Genomic DNA, 26,980 nt, shown 5'->3' on the forward strand with positions numbered 1-26,980 from the left:
TATCTGCTTCCTCATCTCAACACCTCTTTCCCTGTTACCCTATTATACTGAGGTTCTTAGCATTATTCTCCTGGATTATGGTCTTTTGGCTCCCCCACTTCCAAAATCAACCGTCTCCTATTCTTTCTATGCTTTTTTTTAATGTGATTTTTTTCTAAAATTAGCACGGAACAATGCCATTTCCTCTTTAAAATCTTTTATTGTCTTCTAGAAGCTCTCAGGAGACATCTGAAGACTCCTTCATTGGCATGGAAGGCATCCTTACGTGAGCTGGCCCTGGCTTGGTGCTCCAGGCTCTGTCCATTCCTCTCTGGCTGGCATTTGTCACTCCAGTAATAAAAAACTTCCTCAAGGTTGTCATGCAGTTGCTTTTTGTGTGCATGTGTTTTATGTTTTCTTTTAATACTTAGACAACTTATATATGAATACATTTTCATTATGCAAAATTCGAGCATCCTAAACTATGCAAGACATAATATGGAGGTCCCACCTCTCCTCATTCCACTCCCTTCCCCAGTGCCACACTCTTTCAAGCCTCTACATCTGCACATACTCTCCTCTTTCTCTGGGAGTCCATCCTTCCGTATCTTTTAAAATACTTCACATCACCATTCAATTCTCAGGTGGAATGCTGGCTGCTCTGAGAAGCCTTCCCTGAGCCCCCTCTCTAAAATAGGTTGTGTTTCAACTTGTATGTGCCTGAACAGTAGCATTTGCCCTTGTCCTGTAATTATTGATCAGCTTGTCTTTCTCCCCAGCTAGAATACAGGCTCCTTAAAGTAAGGGAAAGTTGTCTTGACTTTGTGCCCCCAAATCATGACCAGTAAATGTTTGTTGAGAGAATGAATGAGCAAACTGTTTAACTTGTCAAAGGGTCCATTTGAAGCATGAGGCAGGAAATAATAGCCAAAGAGAAAAGAACTTTTGAGTAATGGAAAACAATTTTCTCTACACTGATAAGCTCAGAACATTTTCTTTCTAACCCAACGTAATAGAAATATAGAAACCCCTCCCATAGCATCAACACAGGACAGAAGACATAGAAATTTAAAAGCTGTAAGGCAACAGTGGCTATGCTATGTGGATCAATGAGCTAGCAATTAGGAAAAGAAACAAACAATTTAACCATATGTATGATGACTTCTATGTAGACATCAAGGTTCGAACTCTGAGGTTTACATATGAAGAGTCTGAGATATCTCTGCAATGAGAATGTCCAATTAAATTCCAAATGCAGTCAGTCTGGCATGAGCTGGCCTAGGACACCAAGTGTCAGACACTTCAGGAGATAAAAAGAAAAGAAGATCCAGGGGCAGGCAGAGATGGCTCATGAGTACTTCTGTCTGGGGGTTTTAACAACACCCTCAAACAGGTATGGTAGTGAACAGTGCAGTCAGGACACGATCACTTCTGAATACTCTTTGAAAACTGTTAAACCAATGTTTAAGTTAACTTAGTTATGTATATAATTTATTCCATAGTGTGATGTTATCCTTTTCGAATAATATTTTGGTTGTTTTTATAAGGTCTCCAGTTAATGAAATTCTAAGATATTGTCAGAGTGGTACCTGAACCAGATAGGTACGGATCATATTGTCTTGTTCTGCTGGTAACCTGATTGATCAAAGCGACTGAGAAGTCCCTATATTGGCCTATTTTGTGCCTACACGTGCCAAAAAATACATGGTTAAAAATGAAAAATTACATTAGTAAAACACTCTGTGTTTCTACATGACAACACATAAATTTTCTCTTATTTTCACCTGTTATTGTCCGTGACAGAACTAAACCGATTATGTATAAATGCAATAGTAAATATAATGTCATTAAAAGGGAAAAACAAACAAACCAAAAACCAGAGTGCAGAAACAGGAAGTCATAGGAAGCATGTTGAATGCATTATTTCGTGGACTGTATTAAAACTGAGGCTAGGAATGGAAGGACACCAAACAGGATGGAACAGCAGTAACAATGACATTTCAGGAGCGAGTTAGAACCATGAAAGTTTTCATAGAGTACTAAATATGGAATAATGGCTTTTAAAGAAATGTAAATATCAAGAGATCAAGAGATCGATGAAAGTGAGAGAACTGAAGGAAATTTTGGTACACTTGCCCATGAGTTTACTTTCTTAAATGTTGCTAATTTAAAAGCTGACACACTGAAAAATAAATAAATTGACTGCAATGAAAATATATTAGCAAGATAAAATTATTGAAAAAAGATGTAAATAATGTGGTTTATTTGCCTATAGCACATAAGAAATATTTTAAATGAAAACCTTGTGAAAATAAAGGTATACGAAACTGCTTTCAGTGTTCCAAGTGAAAGAAACAGACTCCATCGACCTCGATTTCCTTCCCTTTTATTCAGTGCTCCAGTAGCTATCATCCTTCTTTTACCTTCCATTTTTCCACGACCAATTTGAAGTACCATTGTGCAATATTCTCTATGCCATATCTTTCTTTCTCAATCATTTCCCATCGTAAATGGCTCCATAGTCCAATGGTTGCTCAAGTAAGCAAACTTGTGTTCATCTTTGATTTTTCCTTTTCTTTTACACATCATAACAAAATGGTTATCAAGCTCTGTAGACTCCGCATTCTAAGCTTTTGTTTTCCAATAGTCTTTCTCCCCTTCATCTCCCTGCCAGTACTGTAGCTCAGACCAGCATTCTCTGTTACTTGCACTAGTTTCTGCAGGAAATCGGACTCACGTCCTTCTTAGTGATCTTCCTGTCTTCTGTCTCTCCTTCTAACCATTCTTCCTCCACATTTCTTCCAGAGTAATTCTGCAGCAATGCAACTAGAATTATGTCCCAGATTTAAATCACTCCCCAGAATTAAATCCTTAAAAGGTTCCCAATTACTGTGTTGGTTATAGTCCAAATCACCCAGCAGAACAAAAACAAAAACAAACAACAACAAAAAACATTCACCTTTGTTCCCCCAAGACCACCTACTACGTGCATCTTGCATACTTCCCTCCCTCACCCATACTGCCATGGAATATTCTTTGTCTTTAATTTCACTTTCTGTCTCATTGCCTTTCTACTCATCCTCTGCCTGGCCAACTCTTCCTCTTCCTCTGAGATACAGCTCAAGCATTTCACCCCTTAAGAAGACTTTCCTGTGGGTAACTCATGTCTTGGCTGTCTAATGACCTACTGCACATGTTCCCATCATAGCACTTAACAGACAGATGGTATTGTGACCATCTGTTTGCCCACCCATTTTTCCCATTAAGCAGAGATCTTAACATTTTTTCAGATGTGACACATTTCACAGATGACATTCAATAGTGCAACACATTTCCGTTGGTGTTCCCAGTGAGGTGGCTATAACTCCACCATTTTTTCCCCCAGTCAAGAAAACATATTAGAGAGAGAATGACAGATGATAATGACCTTGGATGTGTCCATGCATGTATACATATGAATTTATTTATATTTGGAAAGTCATTTAGAACTCTCATTCTGGAGTCAGACTGCCCAGGTTGAAATCCTGGTTTTATCGCTTACTACCCAAAGCCCAAAATGAATTATTTAACCTCTATAAACACCAATTTCTTTCTTTGCAAAACAAGAATTATAACAGCAAAAAGGACTCTTGAAGGGATAAAGAAAGTTAAAAGAACTAATTCCTGTAACTCACTTAGCACAGTTTTGGGTATATGAAGTGTTCCCAGTAAATTTTAGCTATTACTATTATTATTATTACTACCATTTGATGTGGATTGATTGATTTCTCTTCCAGTGGGACCATAGTAAATCCCTCTTATTTTCCTTCTACACAATCTGACTTTACTTGAGTACATGGGTGAAGAGATAGAAACGGTTATCCCTGAGACTTCTCTGAACTTCAGGTACTCATAAAATTGGAAAAACAATGGCCACAACATTGGGCGAAATAGAAAAACAGCACTAGTTGAGAGCATCGAATACATATGGCTCACACAGTAGGCACTCAAATACACCTTCCCTTCCCCTACACAAACCTGTTAGCCAGCGGGGGTACAAAGTGGGCAGAGCTCTTCACTTCTTGGGAAGCAGAACTGTGTATAGAGACTGTGATGATCAGCTTTGTTCAGTTATACAAAGAGAAAGCCACTTCACCAGGAGAGGGTCCATCAACTTGAACACTGAAGAGAAAAAACAAGCCTGATGATTGGAAAGGAAATTCTTTAAGTGTGAATTGCTCCAAGTACAATATAAACCTTGTCAGTTATGGGATTCCAGCTGTTGTTTTATTGCCCTTAATTTCCCATTAGTGGCTCAATGTCTGGGAAAGGTATCCGGCCTCCAGGAGGGGAACTAAGGTCGGAACTGTTGTTCCTGTCTCTGCCAACATTTTGAATAGTGTTTAAACGAAGCCATTCAAACGATCATCTCATGTCTACTTCTTATAAGGAGTGTTTGTGACTTAAATAAGCTCTTTTTGTGCCCTTTCTCCCTCTCCTATCTCTCTGCCTCTACATGTCTCCTACACTCACCAGGAAATGAGATGCTGAAATAATAGAAGCGAGTCATAATACCATAGTGTTATGGTGGTAACTGTTCCTTACCTTGGGGCAGGGGTGTGGAGTGTGCTGCTAGGGGAGGGTGGGCTTTATCGTCTCATCTTACCTTTTCTGATCCATGGATTAAATGCCTTCTGAGTGTGTATTGCTAAAAAGGAGGGTGTCCCAGTTGGGTGTACCCTGATTCTACCATTTACCCAACAAATTATTGGGTATCTCACTAGTGGAATTTAATTATGTTTATTGCCAATGGAAGAGAAACATATTCCTTTTTGGCCATTATGAAAACACTGATTTCTGGACTTCATCGCAGCTGTACAATGATGGAGAATGAAAACTAGCATTTAAACTAAGACAGATAGATGGATGATAAATAAGCAGGTATTTTTGGACCCATAGTTAAATACCTTTAATTCATATTATCGCACTAATGCTCACAGTACCCATTTGAGGCATATCGTATCATTATTTCCATTTTGAGATCAGGATTCAAAGATTCTGAGAAGTTGAGAGCATCTAACCTCTAAGTGAAAGGGATGAAACTCAAACCCATGTTTTATCAAATAAAAATTCTGTGCTATTCTATCCATCTGACTTTTTAAAAAAAGCAAAGGTAGAATTTCTTCTCTTTTCTGAACCTAAGAGCACTGCTGAGAAACTTCAGGCAGGGAGAAGGGGAACTATGCCTTGTCACTGATTTTTAGGGGACTGGGTCTTCAGATGTGAATTTACCACTACTTAGTGTGTGCATCCAGAGACACTCATCTGTGGAGCCTTGAAGAGCTGAGTGCGGATTTCTTATTATTTCTTCCTCCTATCAAAGACATTGAGATTTCTACAGAAAACACCAAAAAGACTCTCTTCTTCCCTGTATGCCTGATTTTCAAATCTTTCTATGGGGTTTCAGGGGGTCAGGTAATGAAATGCAGGTGTACTCCTCTGACAGCCAGAATGTGAAGGTTACAAACATTTGGTTAGAATACTCAGCACTTATAAATGCTAACCTTGTAATAGCAGCATTCTTATTATTCCAGACCCTGGAGTCAGGATTTCCTGGTCCTAAGCACTAATATGAGCCATATTTTTCTGTTTAACAACAGACACAATGGTCACCTTAAAGTGCCCAAGGGTTAAATCAATTGCAGTAGAATGATATAAAGTATACAGGAAAATACACAATAGCAGATAATACCCGAAAGGTCAGTTGAATTTCATGAGAATTTATATTTGAAGTTTTGGCTAAAGAGCAATCAATTATCAGCTCTAGACATGTCCTATGTTTGAGAGAAGCAATCGGCTACTATTAGTGGGGGCATATTGTTTTCTATTAAGCAATACACAAATATTGTTGATTCTGTACATACCACTAGCCTCTGCTTAATTCAACATATTTCAACACTTGCCAGTTAATGAAAGTATTAGTATGGCATTTTGTTTTTAATCTTGCAGTTTATAATGATGACATTCCCATTACAAACCCATTTCCCAGCTGGCTTTTTAAGAAATCATATACAAACAGTTACATTTTTTGACAATATTTTCCCCATACCATTACATAGCAGATATCAAAAGTCAAAATAGTGTAGTTTTTCAGAGATTACTGTCACATATGCCCTGAGCAGGGTTGAGGCAGATGGTGGTACAGAAGGGGTGGGAGACCTCACCTCCCATGTTCTCAGAGAGCAGAGCAGAGCAGGCATTACTCTGCCAAAGCCTTGCAATGTTTGGCCTCAAATAAAGTTGGACCTTGTCCTTCTGTTTCTCCATCTTTTCCCCACCTTCTGTGGGGAGGCTGTTGTCTGCCTCAGTCACCATGCTGTTATGCAAATTCTGCCAATATCTGCATGTGTATGTGGCCCAAACCATAGAATGCAGACAGGAGAGTAACTATCAAGGCATTCTCTCTCTCCAAGCCAGAGCAGAAGTCACTGAGAGCTTCTTGGCTTTGAGACTTAAACTAAAAGTTTTTCCCAAGATGGAAACTCTAAAATTCCTTTCATCAGTAGTTTTTTGCTAATTGATGATCTGAGAATTTTCTCTTTTATGTCTAACTGATATTCCTGTCTACATGACGTGTATTATTGGATTATATGAAAATTAATGTGGATGTCCAAGTGGCTGGATCCTGTGGTGCCAATCATACTGAGAGATGATATTTTAGTTGTTAGGAGCATAATAAAACTTCCATTATCAATTCTAAACATTGATTTGATTAAAATAGCCGTCTGTCATAATTATAGTCATTGACACTTTCATATCTATAATCAAGGAATTGTATTTCATAGAAGTAAACTTTATAGAGATCTTTACAATAGAAATATTAATAGAAACTTTAATTTAAAATACTTTAGTGGCACTGTCCATGCAATAGCTCTTAGCCTCTGTTTTGTCTTTTTGTTGATCTTATAATTTTTCTTTTTTTAATGGACTCAAAGGATATAAGTTAAGGAAAAATGGTAGTTTGATATTTTCCACTTAATTCTGTCATTTTAGAAAGCATTTTAGATAAGATGTGCAAGTTTCTCATCTCTTTGTCCAGAATTATGCAGTGATGGAAAAATGAAAAGTGATCATAGCCCTCCTTTGGCAAAATTTTGAAGTAGCTGGGGAGGACGTGACCCCGATGTTTCTTCTCAGTGATCTCCTTTTTCTTTTGCTTTTTCTGTCTCTCTGTTCCTTGATGATGTCATTCTCATTACATCTTTCATCCCTATCAAAACTTGCTCTTAAGATGCTATCCACATTGAACTGGAGTTATATATGTTCACTCAATTTATTTAAAATCAAAGTCAATGAACGAATTGCCTCTTGAGAGAATTGCCTTTCATTTCTTACCTATACATACTAAGAGATAAGCTTTGAAAATTAGTTTAGAATCAGCAAATGAAGAGCTGTAATGAATCTGAAAAACATCTGTTGCATTCTTATAATTCATCTATTTATCCATTTTCTCATTCATTTTTCAATAAAATATTTTTGAATGTCTTTGTGCTCTGGGTGCCATAGCAGTTGTCAGGAATCAATAAGACTTAGTTTTTCCTGAAAGTGACTTACTCTATCAATCTAGTAGATGAGGAAGTAAATAAGTTAATTTAATTTAATTTTAAAAATTGTAGATGCAATTGCATTGACTTTATAGTGTGCAGTGAAAATAAAAGAGAGAGAGAAACTTAGTCTACCTGAGGAAACAAGTCGGACCAGGCTTCATGGAGCAGAGTCTTAAAGGAAAAGTATGTGTTTCCCAGGAAAGCAGAAGAGAGAAGGGCATTCAAGGCAGAAAGGTTGGAAGAACGAGAGAGGAAAGGCTGTTCTAGGTAGAAAAGCCACAGGGGCTCGAGACAGTATTGCACATTTAGGGATCTACAAGAGTTCACATAGCTAGAATGTGAGATGCATGGAAGAAGGGACTTTACGGGATCTGATAAGGCTGGAAAGGAAGTGAGGGGTCATGTATGATACATGAGTGCTTTTCTCTCAATTTATTTCTGGCCTTTGCTCAACCTTACGTGTACCTCTTTATAGATGGCTGGTATGGTGGATATTTGGGTGTTACTGTAGTCCTGACATAATGATGTTCCCATGTTTCTGGTCTACTGTGGCAGGAAAGTTGAGCTATGTCTCATGGGGAAGCCCTTGAAGGATTTTAGACAGAGAAGGGACATGACCAGAATTGCTTTGTTAGTAGTAAGCAGAAGAACAGAATGAAATAGAACAAGACTGGGAGCACATGGAGAGTAAACACTTGAAACATCCCACACAACAGGATCTGAATAAACTCAGCAACAACAAGAAGAAAGCTACAGGAGACCCCGAGTACATGGAATCAACTGAATTTGGTCTCTAGTTGAATGTGAGGAATGTAGACACAATCTGGGGGAGAGCTCAGCTTTCTGATGCAGAAGGGTGCATGACATGGTGTTTCAATGAGACCAAGTCTGTGGGAGAAGATGAGCTAAGCTGGGGGCATGTCGAATCGGGGGTGTGAGTGGAACATCCAGGGGAATTGGTTTGTAGGCATTTAATTATAGGTGTCTGGTGCTCGGGAAATGGAATGAGGCTAGAGGTGCACATGTGGGAGTCACCAGCACCAAAACAGCAACTCAGTCCATGGGAGCGATTGCTCAGCATGCCTTTGTAGAGTGAAAACAGCAGAGTGACAATGTTGGAACTCTGCCAAATGCAGACACTTAAGGAGGGGGAGGAGTTATCACCAGAAGTGACCACGAGGGAAGAGTCAAGGACACAGAAGGAGAACTAAGAGGGGGGAGAAGAGAGGTGTTGCGGAAAATAACAGAAGAAGGACTGTAGTAAAATTGTTAAATCAGGGTTTTAATGGCACAAGGAAATGCTTCCATGGAAAGAGAAAAGAGGGGAGTAAAAGAAAGAGAAGAGAGAGGAGGAAGAAGAAAGAGAAGAAACACAACAAAAAGGCTTTCTTTGTTAACTTTTTTCAGTGAAAAATACAGACTGGACACATACTCTGAAGTGACAGTGACAGAAAAGGGCTGCATGAGCTAGAATAGAGAGACAAGAATGGACATACTCACATTGGAGTTGGGGAGATGACATGCATGAAAGAAGGTGTCAAAAGCTGAAATCAGCATCGAGGCCACAAGAAGGAGCTCAAACTTTATCTCAAAGGCAACATCAAAGCATATTCAGTAAGGCACAGATAATTTCAGGGCTGTGTTTTAGAGAGAACATTCTGACAGCTGTGCAGAGGAAGATGGGACCAGAGCCAGCCTGTGAGAGGAGATTAGTCAAGAGGTTGGTGAAATCTCAGCCAGAGAGGATGAGAACCTTCATGGGGGATGCCAAGCGGCCACTGGCCCCATGGCTGCTCTCAGAGATGCTCTTATCTGTCTTTGATAAAGAGTGGCTTTTCGGGAGATCCTTCTTGTCCTAATTATGGCCATCTGTATGAGCAACCAGCCGTTTGCCCAAGTTAGCTCAGAAGGTGGATACACGTTGTTGTATGACTACAAATCAACTTTGCTTGATTATCCTTGGCCTTCAACAGGGCAACATTTCTTTTCTCCACTTTACCGTGGTCACAGCTCCAGTCTTGAGGAAGGTTTGTGGTTTCAGTGCTGCAGTGTTGCTCAGCTCCGGGAGCGCACTCGCATCTGAGCTGTGCAAATGGCACCCGTTGGACACCTGCAGTGCACAGCTTCTGGACTATAAAGGGAGTTTCAGCCTTTCCCCCATCTTGCACTTAAGAGAATTACTAACAATAATCTTGCAGTCTTCTTCCTCCTCTCATCATGGGTTCAAACAGTTGACCTGTATTTTAAAGCAGTGGCCCTCAATCAGGGCCAATTTCCCTGGCCCAGGAGATATTTGCCAATGTCTAGAGACATTTTGGTTGTCACAGCTGGGAAGAAAGCAGTGGGTTGCTACTAGTTTCTAGGGGTAGAGGCCAGGGGTGTTGTTAAATATCTTATAATGCACTGGACAAACCCCACCCCACCCCTGCCTCTTCACACCACCCCCAGCAACAACAAATTATCTGGCTCCAAATGTCAGTAGTGCTGAGGTTGAGAAACTGCACTGAAGGACTGGTTTTTTTTTTTTTTTCTTAAGGAAAATCATTTTATTTCATCAACTTATCACAAAAGTGTACTTTTCAGGTTAGTTATTTCTAGCCCTCTATGTATCTACTATAAAGCAAAATAAAGAAGTAAATAAGGTGTTTGGCTATATCAAACCAAATATTTAGAGAATGTTTTTATTCAATTATTAAGTATTTCTCTTTTTTTATTTATTTAATGGTTCAAAGCATGCCTATCAGTGCTAAAAGTCTCCACTGAAGTTGCATTTTTAGACCATGAATAGATAAAACAAAAATAGAAACATATAGGTAGGGTATCTTATCAGACTTTGGCCAAAAATATTAATATTTTCAAGTGTCTGTAAACTTTTACTGCATATACTCAAATTCTGGTGAATCATAGAAGGTAGATATTACCTTTTCCCCTCCACTTGTATAGAATCCCAAAAGCAAATGCCCTGAACTTCATATTTGTAGACTGAGATTTAGGCACCAAGTGTGAGATATTGACAACCTTGAGAAATAGCCATCATCCAACAGGCTTCTCTCTAGAATGTTACCTGCACTTTCTTTTACTTGCTTAGAAAAGAGATTGTATTTATGTTACAATCCTCTCTTCCAAAATATTTCGAGGAATGAACAAATTCTGGCAGAATGCAATAGACCTATGTTTTTACAAGGCAAGAGACAATTCACACATCCCACAATTACTAAAAATATAGTAAGTTTATATTAGAAAGATAATCTGTCTTCTTAGCAAAGCTTCACTTAGTTTTTGCCACATTCTGACTTTCATTTTTTTTAGCTATTAATTATAATGTTTAATAAAAAGTTCAAACAAAACATTCCATTTATCATAAACTAAAACTAAACAATATGACAGCAAGGCAGATATTTAAGCAGTCAATGATTCAAGCAAATGGTTAAAAAAAAAGGATTCTCTAAAGGGTTTAGGTGTTCTATACTGAAATAAACCAATTCCTGAGAATTAGCATAAGGACCAACAGGTCACTCTAGAGAATTAGCATAAGGACCCCAGGAACTCTAGAAAGGTAGTCTGGAATGGAGTCAAGTACACTGTGTTCCTCCTCCTGGCAGCTGATCAGAACTTTTCCCTAAGTTTTGCATCTGAATGTGCTTTTAGATGTCGTCCTGAAATTTCTAGAAGGGCACCATGGCACCATATTTTTTTTCTGAACTTAAGTAGGATTGCCATGAGAGGCAAAGTTTTAAAAAGTACTAAAACCCAATTCTTCTATGGTCAAAAAATTTCTAAATAAAGTAAAAATCTGATTATGATTGTAGAGAAACTTGCTTTTATTTGTTTTGGAATACACTTCTAATCTTTGGTTATGTGACTTCAAAATAAGGGGATTCTGGCCATTTAGACAGTAATAGTTTGCATTAAGTTCCCTCTTCTCTGAGCTTCTATAATAATCCATGTATATCTCTTTCACTGCATTTATCACATTGAATTTGAATTATTTCTTTATGTGGCTATCGGTCCCATCCAAATGGAGGACCTTGAGTTAAGGACTGTATTTATCCCAGTGCCCAGTCCAATTATAAAAATAAATGAATGGATAAATAAATGAATGGGTGAGTGAACAGACGGATGGACAGATGGACCACTGAGATAGTGCATTTAGAACAGATTAAAGGCAGGATTCATTTGGGCTCAGGGACACCTGTAGCATATACTACTAATACATTTCCAGGGAAAAGATTCAAAGCTCCCGGGTAGTATATATTTAGGAAATGCTAGCTTTGCTTTTCTATACTGAAGGAGCCTGTAATTTGTCCATGTGCATTGTGAAACTGTGAGAAGGAATAGAGTTTATAACATTTCAGAAATTTATTTGACCACAGAACACCGACTAACTTTTGCAGAAATGATATTCAGTGACACATCATTTGAAAACTGCTGATTTACATCCAGGAGTCTTCGGTGCACCATTTTTAAAAGAAGTTCAGAGCCACTGGTGAGAAACAGAAAAGAAAGTAGAAACTTGCAAGGTGAAGTTTTGAAAACGTAACTTTCAGAGGACGTAATATGGGTTTGTGAAAAAGGTAAATTTTCTTAGAAAACTATGAAATGGGTTGAGCCCAAGTTCATAGTCAAGAAAAAAAAATGAACATATAAAGATTTAGTAAAGTAGAGTTCCTAAACTAGAGACAAGATATCTAATTGTACTTACTTTTTTTTCATTTTTACTCCTTCATAGTTATACAAAGGGTCTTCAAAAAGCTCATGGAAAGATTCATACTATATTTTAATATCATTTTCCCTGAATTTTTTGAAATGCCCTCGTACATATGAAAGTAGACTTAACTACTTTGTGTGTTAACTAATCAATGACCTAAATATGGTGCCTGCCCTCCCAACCAGTAACTTTGCCATCTCTTAAGACTCTTTGCCTCTCTCTTTCTACTCTAGCCACCTAGAGTCCTTGCTGTCCCTCACACATACTAGGCACACTCTCATCTCAGGGTTCCTGTGTCTACTTGTCCTCGTGTCTGGAAAACTGTTCCCTGAATATCACGTCTAACTCCTCTCTCCCAAATAGCTCTTCCTCAAAGATTTTTTTTTTCTTTCTAAAATATCCTGCCACTACTCTCTCTTAATCTTGTTTATTTTTCTTCATAGTGCTTACCACCACTTGATATATTACATATTTGTGTGTGGTTTATTTTCTTTCACTGGAGCAGACCTTAGAAAGGCACCAGGTCAGATGTTAAGGATTCAGTGGTAAATAAGAGAGAGATGGTCCCTGCCTTCATGGAGCTTCCAGGCTTAGATGAATTTAGGCCCCTGTTCTCCACTCCCAGGACACATCAGTATTAATGGAGACTCCTTAGCATGGTTGACAAAGTAAGTAAACCAAATTTTGTACAAATCTGCCAAAGGTGTGAGAAAATCCTGGTCACAGAACTTCTACACAATGTTATTGTGAATTAAATGCACCTTTATAAAAGATGAAATGCTGTGGAATCACGTTATTATTATTATTAGTGTTTAACCAGCACTTACTTTTCATTTAAGCTTGTATTTCTCAGCCAAATTAATAAAAAAAAGAAGCACCTTTCAAATGAATAAATTGTCCCTAGGCATAAATTGGGTACATTTAGAAACACATTAGCAATTATTTCAAGCTCACCAACTTTTAGAATTCTAATGCGGGAAGGGACCTTAGAGACCACCTAGCGCAACACCCTCATTTTCATATTTATGTTTACGGCACTAATTATTGCAACCTACTGCAATGAACAGTGGTCGAGAGGCATTTACAGACCCAGAGGAGTGCTCCACTGACTTGGCCTCTAACTGGCAGTTGTGACTCGGTCTTGGCATAAGAGAAGGAATTTATTTATTTTACCTTTACTATAAACGGATAACCTTGGCCTGCATAGAGTGTTTCTATTCATATTGAAGAGTGAGACAGAAAGGAGAAATTGGGCATTAGAAATTAATTGAGCTTGTCTTTCTTTGCTGAACTACATTTGGTTGTTTGGAGAAAATAATTTGAATTGAAAACTGTTCGTTCAACATGCTGAATCGTTCCGATATAAATATTCTGATGTTAAAATTCAATGACTGCATGATCTAACTGAACATTTAAACAGAATATAGCCAAACCAATAGTGCAATGATTGTACCAGAGCAAAGACAAATGTGTCCTTTTATCAAGGTACAGTTCAAGAACAAGGCAGGTCTTCCTAGATGAACCACTTTAAGAATTAACTTCGGAGATGAGTGTAGGTATTTGTTAGTGACTCTAAAGACTTTAAGAAGTCTTTATACTGTCCTTATAAGTCCAATAACAATTTTAAAAACCCCCTGCTATAAATTACAAATGTGATTAAACAGTTATTTTGCTTTTCTTTTTTTTTTTTGAAGGGGAATAAGGAGTAAAATTATTCAAATTTCAATGCTGTTTATTCTTCATCAAAATATTTTATTAACTAAATTCGTGGTGACTAAAATATGTTTTAGCCATACTTATTACTCAAAATTTACAGATTTGACCTAAATTTTTATTATAATTGGTTTAAAATTTTTCTAATATATTGGCAAGAGCTGGATTGATAAATCGAACATATAAAGAACAACAAAATAATATTTTTTATTTGGATATAAACTATTATAAGTTGGAGTTAATATGTATTTATACATACTATACATTGAAAAAAACTTAAACATTTTACAATATTTAAGTGGCTTTTTAATTCTACAATATACGACATCTGGTTTAACTAACTCTTTTACATGTATTCATTCATCACTTTGGGATTGTGGTCAGAGGCTAAACTATTTACCAAATGGATTTTCAAGCAATGCTCCACTATTAAAATTGATCAGGGGTAACAGCACCCAAGCATCGTACCAACACATGACTAATAACTTCCAGCAATAAACTGCCTTAGATATAGATCTGTGTTTTGTAAGGAAAATGTAATCATAAAACTCACACTGAAATTTCTATCCTGCCAAGCCAAGTTACCATCAACAAACATGTCAGTACCTGACAGCATATTTCAGCACCTTAATGTCAGAAGACAAGGAAATGCCAATTTTATTCAGAACTCAACAGATTCCACCTACCTAGGCATCTCCCAACTTGTGGGTTAAATGTAATTTTTAAATTCTGATTTCTCAGTAACTGATATTTATCTTTTAGGAACTGTGTTTCTTATTCAAGAGGCAAGTAGTAATTTATAGTAAAGGCAGCTTTTGAAATGAAATGTTTTCTAATATTTCACAGTTCTTAATACAATGTGGTTTCTTTAACAAGGACATTTGATGACAGAATTATCCTATTTCTTTCTCATGTCCTATGTTGTACCTTATCCCATGTGTCAAGATAAATGCTTCCTATCATCAAGACTGCTTTATACTATTTATGGTTTATTTTTAGTCATTCATTCCGCAAACACTTATTGAGTTCCTTTCCTAGGGAAAGCAACACTATGTTAGATGCTAAGGACACAAAATAAATCAACCATGACCCTTTCCTCTAGGAACACACAGGATAGCAGGGGAGCCGTTCATGTGAATAGATACCTGCGACACATTTTATAGATGATGTAATCAGGTTATGAAGGAAGACAGTGGAAGCTGAGCAGGACAACTCATGGCAGAGTAACAAAAGCCTGTAAAGAGAAGACGGTTTTAAATCTAGAGAAGAAGTAAGAATGTCCTAGAAAATAAGAGAGAGAGAAGCATATTCTAGGCACAGGGAATAGCCTGATGAAGGTGCAGAGTGGCTTTTGAGAGGATATTCACATTTAAGGCATGGTGAGAAGTGGAGTGTATCTGGACTGGAGAAGTCAGTTAGGAATGATTCTGGGGAAAGAGGTGGAGAATATTTTTTTCTTTTTTCTTTGTAATTACTAGCCAGAAAGTTGGGCAATATTTTAAAAAGGCTTAAACAGGCCATGCCAAGGAAGTTGGACTTTATCCCAATAAAATAAAACATTACATGGTATTAAAATACTAATTTAGACTTTTAAAATAATTTCCTGTTTTTTCACTTGTTGATTAAAATCAACATTTTGATTGGCTTCTCTTACATTGCCTATGTTCTCAAGAATCACTTTAACACTGGAATCATGAGGCTGTGGAAATCAGCGAACACAAGACTATAGTATAAATGTACAAGGTTACTCTGAACAGCAGCATCCAAGAGACCCACATAAAGCCCGGGTCGTAGATCCCTAAAGAGACTAATTTCCAGAACAAGTTTTGATCAATTAGGGTACTTCAGAACAAAGCCATGAAACATATATCCATGACCATAGCCGGACCTACACGTGGATAGAGTAGGCAGATGGCTACATGTTGAAATTTAAGGAACATTCAAAGAAATAATTGCCCCCAAATATCTCACATTCATAACTGGACTCATTCCACTGGAGAAAGCATTGTCCCCCGAATGCCCTATTTATATGGATCGTCCACCAAGTTTTACGTATTAGTAGACTGATCCCCACTGTGACTGTTAAGAGGGTGGGAAATTCTATTTTGGTGACTGAAAGATAGGGCCTTGATGAGGTGATTAGATTCTGAGTACCATGCCTAATGAATAGATTAAAATTGGTGGTAGTGGGTATAGTTCTGAGGGCTTTAAAAGGGGAGTGCGTGAGGAGCTATCACTCTTTCTCTCCTCCACCACTTCCTGCCATGTGAGACCCCTGCACTGCTCTAAAGCCACCACCAAAGAGGACCCTCATCAACTGTGTTCCCTGGACTTTGGATGTCTTAGCCTCCAAAGCCATAAGCAATGAATTTCACTTTCCTATAAATTACCCAGTTACAGCAACAGAAATGGACTAATACATCTGTTAAGCACAAGCATCTTATCTAGGAGTTATGACGTGAGCACATTGGCATCAATAGTCCTGTTCACCTAAAAGACTCCAGGTGCTTGTTCAGGGACCTCTTGATTGGAAGGGAATAGTATTGTCTACCCTACACTGGGCAAGGAAGGGCATGGTGGAAAGTCAGAAGGGAGCAGACCCAGAGATCGGATGGGATCATGGATGGGGTCAGGGAGAGGTGTGGAAACGCTTTGGCTTCTCCTGACGTAAGTATCACAGCTATCACCATTCTGAAGGTTTAGAATCCCGACTCACTAAAGGTCACGGAAACTGAAGTGGGGGCCAAAAGCAAAACAAACAAAAAACCTTAGCCACTGACTTGTGGCTGAATAAGCTACAAGGGTGTGTGTGGGACTAGATGTTACATTTGAGTGTATTCCTTTTCCAGGTCTAAAAGGTCCCTCAGCCCTCACTAAATTCTTGCCATTAGATTCAGGCACCATCAGTCTTCCCTTCTGGTATCACGTTGGTTCTACCTGTCCCCCTGGAATGGAAGCATCTTTCTTATATAAGCCCAATAACTCATCTCCCTGAATTCATATCAGCTTGTCAGTTGCCTCTATCCCTAGTGTCCTAGAGAACTCCAGGGTTCTTGGCAGGGTCTGATCAATACTGGTCATTGCCTGACACCTGTCACCAGCCAACTTAAGGCTGAATGTTCCTAGGATCCTGAAATTCACCTTAGTGGCGCTCTCCCCATGTTAAGCTCTTCCTCACCATGTAATCCTCTTTGACGGCATAAGACAGAGCCCTTCTCCTCTTCTGTATCAAAGCCCCATGTGCCCTTCTTTGCACCTGGTCAGCTACTGCATCATATTTGAATACTGCCTCCTGTTCCAGTTGCATGTACAAAGCATTAAGGACTGAAGGTCCTGAACTCACTAACTAATAAACATTTGGTCCAGATTACTTCATCCCTAATAATTTCTCTGATGGTGTGTGCTGCTGGGGGGACATGGGGGGCAGGGTTGAGTAGCAGTGTCCCAAAGTCCCTATTATCACTATCTGTATTCACATACACAAAATATGTGCTAGAATAATCATTACAAGGGTACTTCAAAACTTTCAAAAAGTTAGTGAAAACAATAGAATTAAAAGATAATATGCATCTTTCCATGAACATTTTGAAGTACTGTCATATTATAAATAGATAATATTATTTGAATACTTACTGTGTGCCAAGCATGTATATATGTTTTATCATAATTTTAAAATTTTAGCTCTAAATATCAAATCACAACAAATAAGAAGCCAGTTCTTCACATTATTAGGTTGGTCAGTGACATTTTCCTAGAGCTCTTTTGCTGGGTACCCCAATAGACATCACCTCTCTGTCTCTCTTGGCTCAATTGTGATCATTGCCTCCCCTCAAACACATACACACACACAAGCATGCACACGTGCTCAGGCATACGCATGCACACACACTCACACACATTTTCAGTTTCCTTCTGCATTGTTTCATTTGAGTTGTGTCCATCACGGCTCCTCTGCTGGATCCCCATGTTGTCAGGGTTCTAATGCTCACTTGCGAGTGAGTGAATCAAGAACGATGTATTTTCAGATAAACAGGGAATTTAAAAAGTGTTTTCACAATACAACAAAAATACACATAAGGCATTGTGAGCCAGAAAGTGAAGCTTTTGAGCAATGTCATACATAAGTATTTTTCTTCAGCCTTTCTCATTTCAAATAGCAAAGTTGGAATGTAAGACAAATTTCTTAAGCCTCCCACGAAGCCCAGGATTGAAAGAAAGTGAAAAGAAGCATAGATTCCACCTGTGCCTTGGCCCATTTTCCAAAATAACAAACCAGAGATCCCCTGCACACACCCTCCCCCCAAAGAAACCGTCATACTGTAAGGGATTCTTTTATTATTTCCATCATTTGTTAATATTGTATTTTCAATTTTCCCATGGAGAAGAAATTTCTGCCTGGTAGAAAAGAACATAAAAGAGCTATCTGGATATAATCTGCTAAATACCCATGATTTCATAATAAAGCACTCAATTTAAAATGCAGTTCTCCAGAGCACTGATCAGAGTATTTCCTCCTAAAACTCAATAAATTTCTCTTTCCTCTTTCATAGATAAGTGCCAAATCTTAGACACAACAGCCTGCTCGCATAAATTCAGAGTATTTCCAGAGTAACAGGACGTAGAATCTGTAATATGTAATATTGCCAAACTAGTGCTCTGTTTGTCCTCAGAGCCCAAATCATGTTTTAAATTAACATCAGCAAGCATATTACTAAAGACCTAAGAGTTAAAAAGATCATTTAATATGGCAGATAAAGTGGCATATTTTCCTTGTCACAGATTAACTACAGATTTAAGGTATTTGAATTTACTAATTTTCTTTACTGGGAAGTAAAATATTCTTCTTACCTTAAAGAAGTGATAGGGATATTGAAGAATCTCAACTATCATAATATGTTTATCAATATTTGAGACTCAAAAAGTTATTATTCTCCCAATATGTCATTATTCTAATAAATCTCTACTTGAATTCATTTGAATTGTTTAAATTTTAGACTCCTCCCTAGGGACAATTTTGATCTAGGATAGTGGATGTCCATAAATCCAATATTCTCTTTAGACTATTTTCCCCCTTTCCATTTACATTAACTTTTAATGTTTGATGGTTACACCTTATGAAGTATATATTAGTGAACGTAGGATGGGTTGTTACTAAATTGTAGTAACCCAAACTGCAGAGTGGCTTACAGTGTCAAAGGTTTCTCTCTCAGTCATGCTGCACTTCCCCCTTCAGTCAGCAGGGGGCTCTGTTTTGCACTGTTCTCACTCGGGTCCAGGCTGCCCAAGTCAGGGACAATCTAAAAAAAAACTGTTGCAGATCATGGGATAAAGGGAGAATACATGGTGAGTCACACACTGGCTCTATCCCCAAAAAGTAGAACCTTTTTGGGTCTCTCCCTAAAGTGACACCCATCACTTTTGCTCACAAATGGCCAGAACAAGTAATGTGAAGACTCCCAACTTCACAGAGATGGAGCAGTGCAATCCTACCATGGGCCTGGATGAAGGAGACCTGGAAGCACCAGTGAAGAGTGTTAAGGACCCATCTAGTCCTGAAATACTTAGTTTACTCTCCTTCTCACATGCAAAATATGCTCACCCCCTTGACAAGTGAGAAAACCCAAAGTTGCCACTTAGTCACAGCATCAAGTTCAAAGTGCAGGATCTCAGGGTGATAGGAAGGATCGGAAGTCTTCCCAACAGGAGGTGATAGGCAATAGTCTGTCCAGGGACAGTTGTGCTGCCACCACTCAGGACCCAACAATGGAACAAAGACAGGGTCACTGCAATTAACACTCGCAGTCTCACAGAGGAAGAATGGGAGACATACAGCAGACACAGGGCTGGCTGCAGCAATTCTGAACTCACACTACTCAAGTGTTTCTAGGACTCTCTTTGATCAGGCACTGCTGTCACCTTCTGGAAGTAGCCACCAGTCTTTTGTTCTCTGTGGCCCCCGGTCCTGCCCTCCAGGAGAGTCCTCCTCTCCACTACTGTCCTTCAGATCTGAAGTGGTTACCCGAGGAACGTGTCCTCCCTGAGGGCTGAGCAGTCTTCTCAGCGCATTTCCTGCCCACAGACAATCAGAGGTCCACAGGCCATTTAAACTTTCAACCAGTCAGTACCTTTGAATTCAAGTTGATCATTCTTTTGGTAGTACAACTTCCTTGAAAAACTTGTTGACTTTGTATATATTTGTTCACGAGCTCTATTTTCTAATAGCCACACCCACAATCTCATTTCTTGACTTTCTCACCCCCATGCCTTTCTCTCTGTACTTACTTGTAGCTATGTTGAGCCCATCACACTTTGGTGGAAGAGCCACATGCTTAGTTTCTTTTTCTGACCCATTTGCTCAATTGAATGGACTTAATGGATACCACATCTTTAGTGAGACCTTTAATCTGAGACCCCTTATTCTCTCAGTGATTTCAACAATTGGCGTAATGGTCATACCCCAAATTAACCTCTGTGGAAAGGCAACATTTTGATTGGCCTTTGTTGCTCTAAGATTTCTTAGTTTTATCTTTTGCTATTAAGGAATGAAAAACACTTGCTACTTCAAATCCTAAATGTTCTTTGATTTACAGACTCCTGTTTTCTTTCACCTTACAGCAAATCTGCCATTTGTTTTCTGGGCTCATCTCTTTCTCATAATATACCTTGCCCAATGTGACCGGCAGCAACAGACACACACTCACAGTTTCCCGTCCCTTCCCTGAGAGCTACAAATGTGTTAGGTACATAATCTGCTACCCAAGTTACTGCAGTTTTTGAGACAACCTTATTAAAGGTTCACTGGGGCATTGTGTTGAACACTATGCCATTGCCCTATTATTCAGGGTTTGGGTCTAATAGTTGTCTACTTCCAAGTTTCCATATTCTGTATTAGTTCAGAATGGCTGGCTTATGCTGTGATAAGAAGCAATCCCCCAAATCTCAGTGGATTGCAACAACAAAAGTTTATTTCTCACTCATTCTACATGTCTATCTTGGGGCCTCAGAAGGCTGTGCTCCATGTATTTCTCATCCAGAGGTCCATGCTATGGGACCTCCATTACCTGCCATATCACCAGTCCTCAGGGAAAGACGGAAGGGTGTGTAGTGGGTCAAGGATTGGATTTTAAAGTCTTCTGCCTTGAAGGGGCCCATATCATTTTGAGTAATTGGCCAAATAAAGTCACATTGTGCTGGCTAATTTTAAATGGTGCAAGGAAGTGCAGAGTCCTCCATCAGCTCTCCACGAATGAACACTTGAGTACTGACCTCCCGTCTTCATCTCTGAGCATTTGCATATGCTACTCCCTCTTCCCAGAATGTTCTTTCCTCACTCTCCTCTGCCTTGTGAAGTCTTAATTCAAAACACAGTTCACATGTTTCCTATGCTATGAAACATTTCTCAACACAACATGGAAGAATACACCATACTCTCTGGTGTTCTTATGGAAAGATGGAAAGTTGCTGTATCATTTACAAAATTGCATTCTAATTATGTGTTCACCTGATTCCTTCACTAGACTTGGGACTCTTTGAGGGTATGATTTTATTAATTTTTCAATTCCAAGCACCTGTACCATGCCAGACATACGGTAGATATTAAAGAAAGTATTATGGAGTCAATTTGTTTTTGAAAATTGAAAAGAAAATTAACAGTTGATCTTTTCTTCTTTAGGCTGTGATTCTAATCATGCTTTTTGACATAACTTTGAATGAAGGATTTGGTCTAGTTATCATTTTTAATTCGAAATTATTCTTTCTTTTCTTTTATTACACTCCTATTGTTATAGTGCAGACTTTTGAAACAACACCTGTGGACTACTCCAACAGCTTCTCAGCTATTGTGCTTAATTTTATTCCTTCTCATGCATTCTATAGTTAAGATAATTACTTCTCATAATTAAAAAGTTAGCATTTTGACCATACCTGCCCAAGGACTCACAACGATTTCCTTTCATTTGTCAGTTCTGACTCTTAAAATATTAGCAGATTTGAAACCCGTTTTCTGACTCCTAATCTATCTCTGGTTGTCATCACCATTTTCTGCTCAAGCCTTTCCTCTCCTCTAGTCTGAAATGACTTCCCACTAATTTCAGGATAAAGTCAAAACAACTTTATGTGTTGTCTAAGACCCTTCATGATCTGATACCTTTCCTTCCTTCAACTCTCAGCTCTCATTTCTCCTCATCCAGTCCCCTACCTCCACACACTACAAGCCGTATCTAACTTATCTACATCTTCAAATCCATCACAACTCTCTCATTTCTAGAGCTTTAACCATGTTGCCTAGAACACTCTTCCCCTCCTTTTTAAGAGATAACATTCTACTTATCTTTCTGGCATGCCTTAAAAGTTACTTCCATCAGAATGCAACCATTCCCTACTCTCTCTGAACTTGCCCATGGTTCCTTCAGCATGCTGTCTGTTCCCCCACACAGCAACTTGCCACACTTCATTATTCTCATCTATCTAACAATCTGACATTGAGGGCTGAATCATATCTACGTGTCTACAGTAATAATATAATAGTTCATATTCATTAAGTACTTTGATGCCAGACACTTTGATAGGAATTTTGTATATTGTTGCAGAGACTGGCTGGTAGCTCACCAAATCCTTTCTTTCTGTCTCCTGGACACTCAGGTGGACCACATTTCCCAGGTTTCCATGTAGTTAATGTGACTGCATGACCACATTCTCACCAATGAGAGGTGAGTGGAAATGACAGGCATCACTGCAAGATCTAGTGTATAAGTCCTCCCACACAAGATCATCTGTGCTCTTTTCCTCTTCCCTTGGAGAATAAAACCTGAATAGCCCTGTAGAAGGCAACCAGCCCAAACAGAATATCCACCGGACTTTATAGGAACCAGAAATAACCTAAACTGTATTAAGTGATAGAGATTTTTGGTTAATTTTTTACAGCATCTACCATTCTTTAATCAATGCAAACACATTTTTATTAAATTACCTGCAGTGAACATTATTATCATTACTGTTTTGTAGATAAACTCAGGTTAGGAGAGATTAAGTAATGGGTCCAAGACAACACAGCTAATAAGTGATGGAGCCTGGATTCAAATCCTGAGAGACTGACCTCAGAGCCCCAGTTTTAACCACAATGTCACCCTATTCTCTATACACATTAAAATGACAGCCAGAAATACAAACAGAATCATATTTTAAAGCTACAGTAATTGGGATAGTAAGAGAAGACAAAGATTGATGGAACAGAATCATGAAGAAAAGAGAATGTGTTTATAACCATTGAACACATGATAATGATAGTATTTCAAATGAGCATCAAAAACTACATATTCCATGCTTTCTGCTGTTGTATATTATAGGTAGGCTCAAACACTAAATATAAAAAATTAAATCATAATAAAAACACAGTTATATAGAGGATATTTACGTGATCTACTTTTTAACTCCAGCACTTAGTAAATGTTCAAGAAATATAACATCCAGCACTTAGTAAATGTTCAAGAAATATATTGACTAGATCAATGAAGGTGAATTTAAGACTACTTATCATCTGACTCCATGCCCCAATTCCATCCTTGTTTCAGAAAATATGCTATGTGGCATATTTTGGGCATCTATGGAGGGAGAAAACCTCTCTAATAGGTATGTAGTTTTCAGGTTCTATGAGATTTTACATTAGAAGGGATGTTTCAGTTTAGAAGGATTAAACAGTCTTATTAAAGGGTGTACACAGGAGGAAAAAAAAAAAACAACCTTTAACTAAAAACCAGCAAATCTGAAACCTTATATTTCTAAGGATAGAGATCAGTTCATAATTGTTTAGTTTCACACCCATGTTCACTACATCTCTAAAATGTTTACCGCTAATATGATGAGTTGAGGTATTTGGTGGATATAATGAAAGCCGAATAAAGTTTTACATACAACGGGTCCATTAGCAAAGACTGCAAAATAATTTTCTGTTTATTTAGGCCCCAAAACCCTCAAAATCAAAACTTGGAAAATTCATTTAAAGTTGGATAAGCAACAAAACTATACGTATCCAAAGTATAGTTTGGATAATGGTGTGAAACTGTCACTAAAGGATGTGAAACTGTCACTAAAGGATGTGAAACTATCACTTAATAGCCAAATCCAGAAAATTTTTAGTGATCATGGATCTTTGAAGAAAAAGATCCAGGGGCTTAGGTCAATATTAGTGTTTTTGATAGAAAGACTACATAGTTTTATAATATACCAATTTTTATTTCAACTGAATAACTTATTAGAGAATTTCTGAAACATTTCTATGATTTTTCCCAACCCTAATATCTAGTCATTTTTGCAATGTAGGAGGGTTTAGAGTCACCACTCCTCCCATGGAGTGGCGAGGCTCATGTCCCCTCCCCTTGAATCTGGGCTGTCGGATGGGCTGTCCAGGAGAATGAAACAGAAGTGATGCTGTGTGACTTCAGAGGCCCGGTCTTAAGAAATCTACAGCTTCTGCCTTTGCCTTCTTAGAATGCTGCTTCTTGAAAGCAAGCCCCCATATAAGAAGTCTGTGATGCCAGTAGCCAAAGATGCTCCTTTATGCTGTGGGACATGGGGCCATGCCCTTCTAGTATTCATGCCCTTGGGAATTCCCTTCATTGGAATCTGGGCTGAGCCTGTGACTTGCTCTTGACCAATAGAGAGTGACTGAAGTGATGCTGTGAAACTTTGAAGCCAAGTCATGAGAAGCCTAGCCCCTTCTTATCTGGACCTTCTGGAACACTTACTCTTGGGACACTCTCTCTCAGCACCCAGCTGCCATGATGTGAGAAGCCAAAGTCACAAGGAGAGAGAAAGTGTAGGAGCTCCGGTTGAGTTACAGCTGTGCTCCCAGTGACAGCCAATGTCAACTGCCCATGGTTAGCCTGGGCATCCAGCTTAGTCAAGCCTTAGGATAACTACACTCCCTTTGATATCTCACAGCAAACACAGAGGGACCACAATACCATGAGAAATAATAATAAATTTTTGTCTTATTATATAGCAATAGATAGCTGGAACAAAGTCTGACTACTCTGAGAGCTTCATTCAATGGGGAATCCCAGCTTAGCCACCAGTGAATTCAGGTAAGTGAATGACCCCAGCTAACACCACATGGAGCAGAGGAATTGTCCCCCTGAGCCCTGCCTGAGTTCCTGACATGCAGAATCTTGAGGAAATAAATGGCTGTTGCTTTAAACTATAATGTTTTGGAGTAATTTGCAATGTGGCATGAGATAATCAAATATAGGGCATTTGGGATTAAATTTATATATTTGCACCTAGAGCTTTTTCGACTGTGATTTTAATATGTGTATAAATGAACCGGAGTAGTGGACAGAAGTGTCAGGGTGCTTTGGGACAAGTTGCTGAGGGCATTGGGAAGAAATTAAGCTATTTAAACACTTATGATCAAAGTGTTGGGTAGGAATGGTGATGGAAATGGGCAGAGGAGGAGAATCAGCTGATCTTGCATTGGTGGAGGACATGAGATGGCAGGTTATATAGAAGAGGCAGGACTCTGGGTGCTCAAGACCTCCAGCCCTGCCCATAGCACATAGAGCAGTGCATTTGCAGGCTGCTTCTTCCTCCCACCTCCTTCCTTTGACATGTTCCTTTCTTTACTTCCATATCTCCCTATATATATAAAGTATATTCTCACTCCTCACTGCAGTGTGTCACCAGCATGTCAATTGATCACCAACACTTGAGTAGTCAGGAGAAAACCGAAGAGCACAACCTATGACTGCTCATTCTCTCCCTAATCACCTTTTTCTCCAGCCACTTCCCCAGACAGACAACAAGTGCAGTGGGTGCTGCTAGGACCAAGGCATCTGCTCACACACAGCCCCCTGCACTAGATCCATATGCACTTTGTGTGTGCTACAGCAAAGAAAGTTAATGACATCAGCTGCTCCCCAGCACCGTGCACCTGTCACAGCTCTTCACATTTTATCTTGGTTTGACACCCACTACTTTCCAGAAAGCTCCAGTCCCAAGGTTGGTTGTTTATTTATAAACAGCATATTCTTGGACCCCAGAATCCTGTTTGCGGTTTGATCTGAACAATTGTTCATTGAACAGCGTAGTGTACCTGTGAAGGATAATAGAGCAGCTGTCTCCGCCACTGTGAAGGGTGACAGCATGACTGTCCCAGATGAGCTGCTGTATTTGCTGAAAGGCTTACCCTCCCAGAGCACTGACACCGTCCCCTTGGATCCAACCTTCAGAGTGAGAGTGCTTTTCCAGCACGTTTGCCTGTCCCCATCCATGCTGGGGTCAGCTCTGCAGAGCATGGCCTGAGATTTTTCATTCCTTCCATTAAAAAAAAAAAAGAAATCTAAAATATGCAAATGCTTAGCCCAGAGGAAGAGCTGGCACTTTCATCTTTCAGAAAGTAAAGAAAGCAGTAGTGAGAACTACTAGTCTGAATTTAATTCTAACCTACAAGGAAGGACATGTTGGTGGGCTCTGAAAAATAGGAAACTTAGAGGAAAGAAGTGATCGCATCTTAGAGTTGCTAATTATCAAATATGAATATAATGAGTACATCCAATTCAGACCCAGACCTTATAAAAGTAGATTTCAAAGGTTCCAAGAAAATATATATATATATATATTTATATATATATATAATCTGAGTTGGCTAGAGGTTCTAAAGGAATGGGAGATGGAGATTCTTAAAATAAGCAAACCAAGAACAAAGGAACAGAAGAGGACATGACATGACTATAACTGCAAATGTCTCCACTGAGGAAGAAAGCTGGAGGAGCCTGGAGTGGGAGGTGATATAAAAAGAAAATATGGCTGAATAAGAAACATTTAAATATCATATGTGGAAGATGGAAGGAAGAAGGTGTGGCCTAAGACAAATAAAATTAGTGACAAACTCAGCGGGTATGGTGGCAAGGAAGTTAATGATTTAGAGCAAATTAAGGCTTGTAGAAAATGCTTGTAACAATTCAAATGCCTTTGGATGAATTTGGATAATGAAAGATAG

Source organism: Cynocephalus volans, chromosome 1 (genome assembly GCF_027409185.1).
Source record: "Cynocephalus volans isolate mCynVol1 chromosome 1, mCynVol1.pri, whole genome shotgun sequence".
In the NCBI taxonomy this organism is placed as follows: Eukaryota; Metazoa; Chordata; class Mammalia; order Dermoptera; family Cynocephalidae; genus Cynocephalus; species Cynocephalus volans.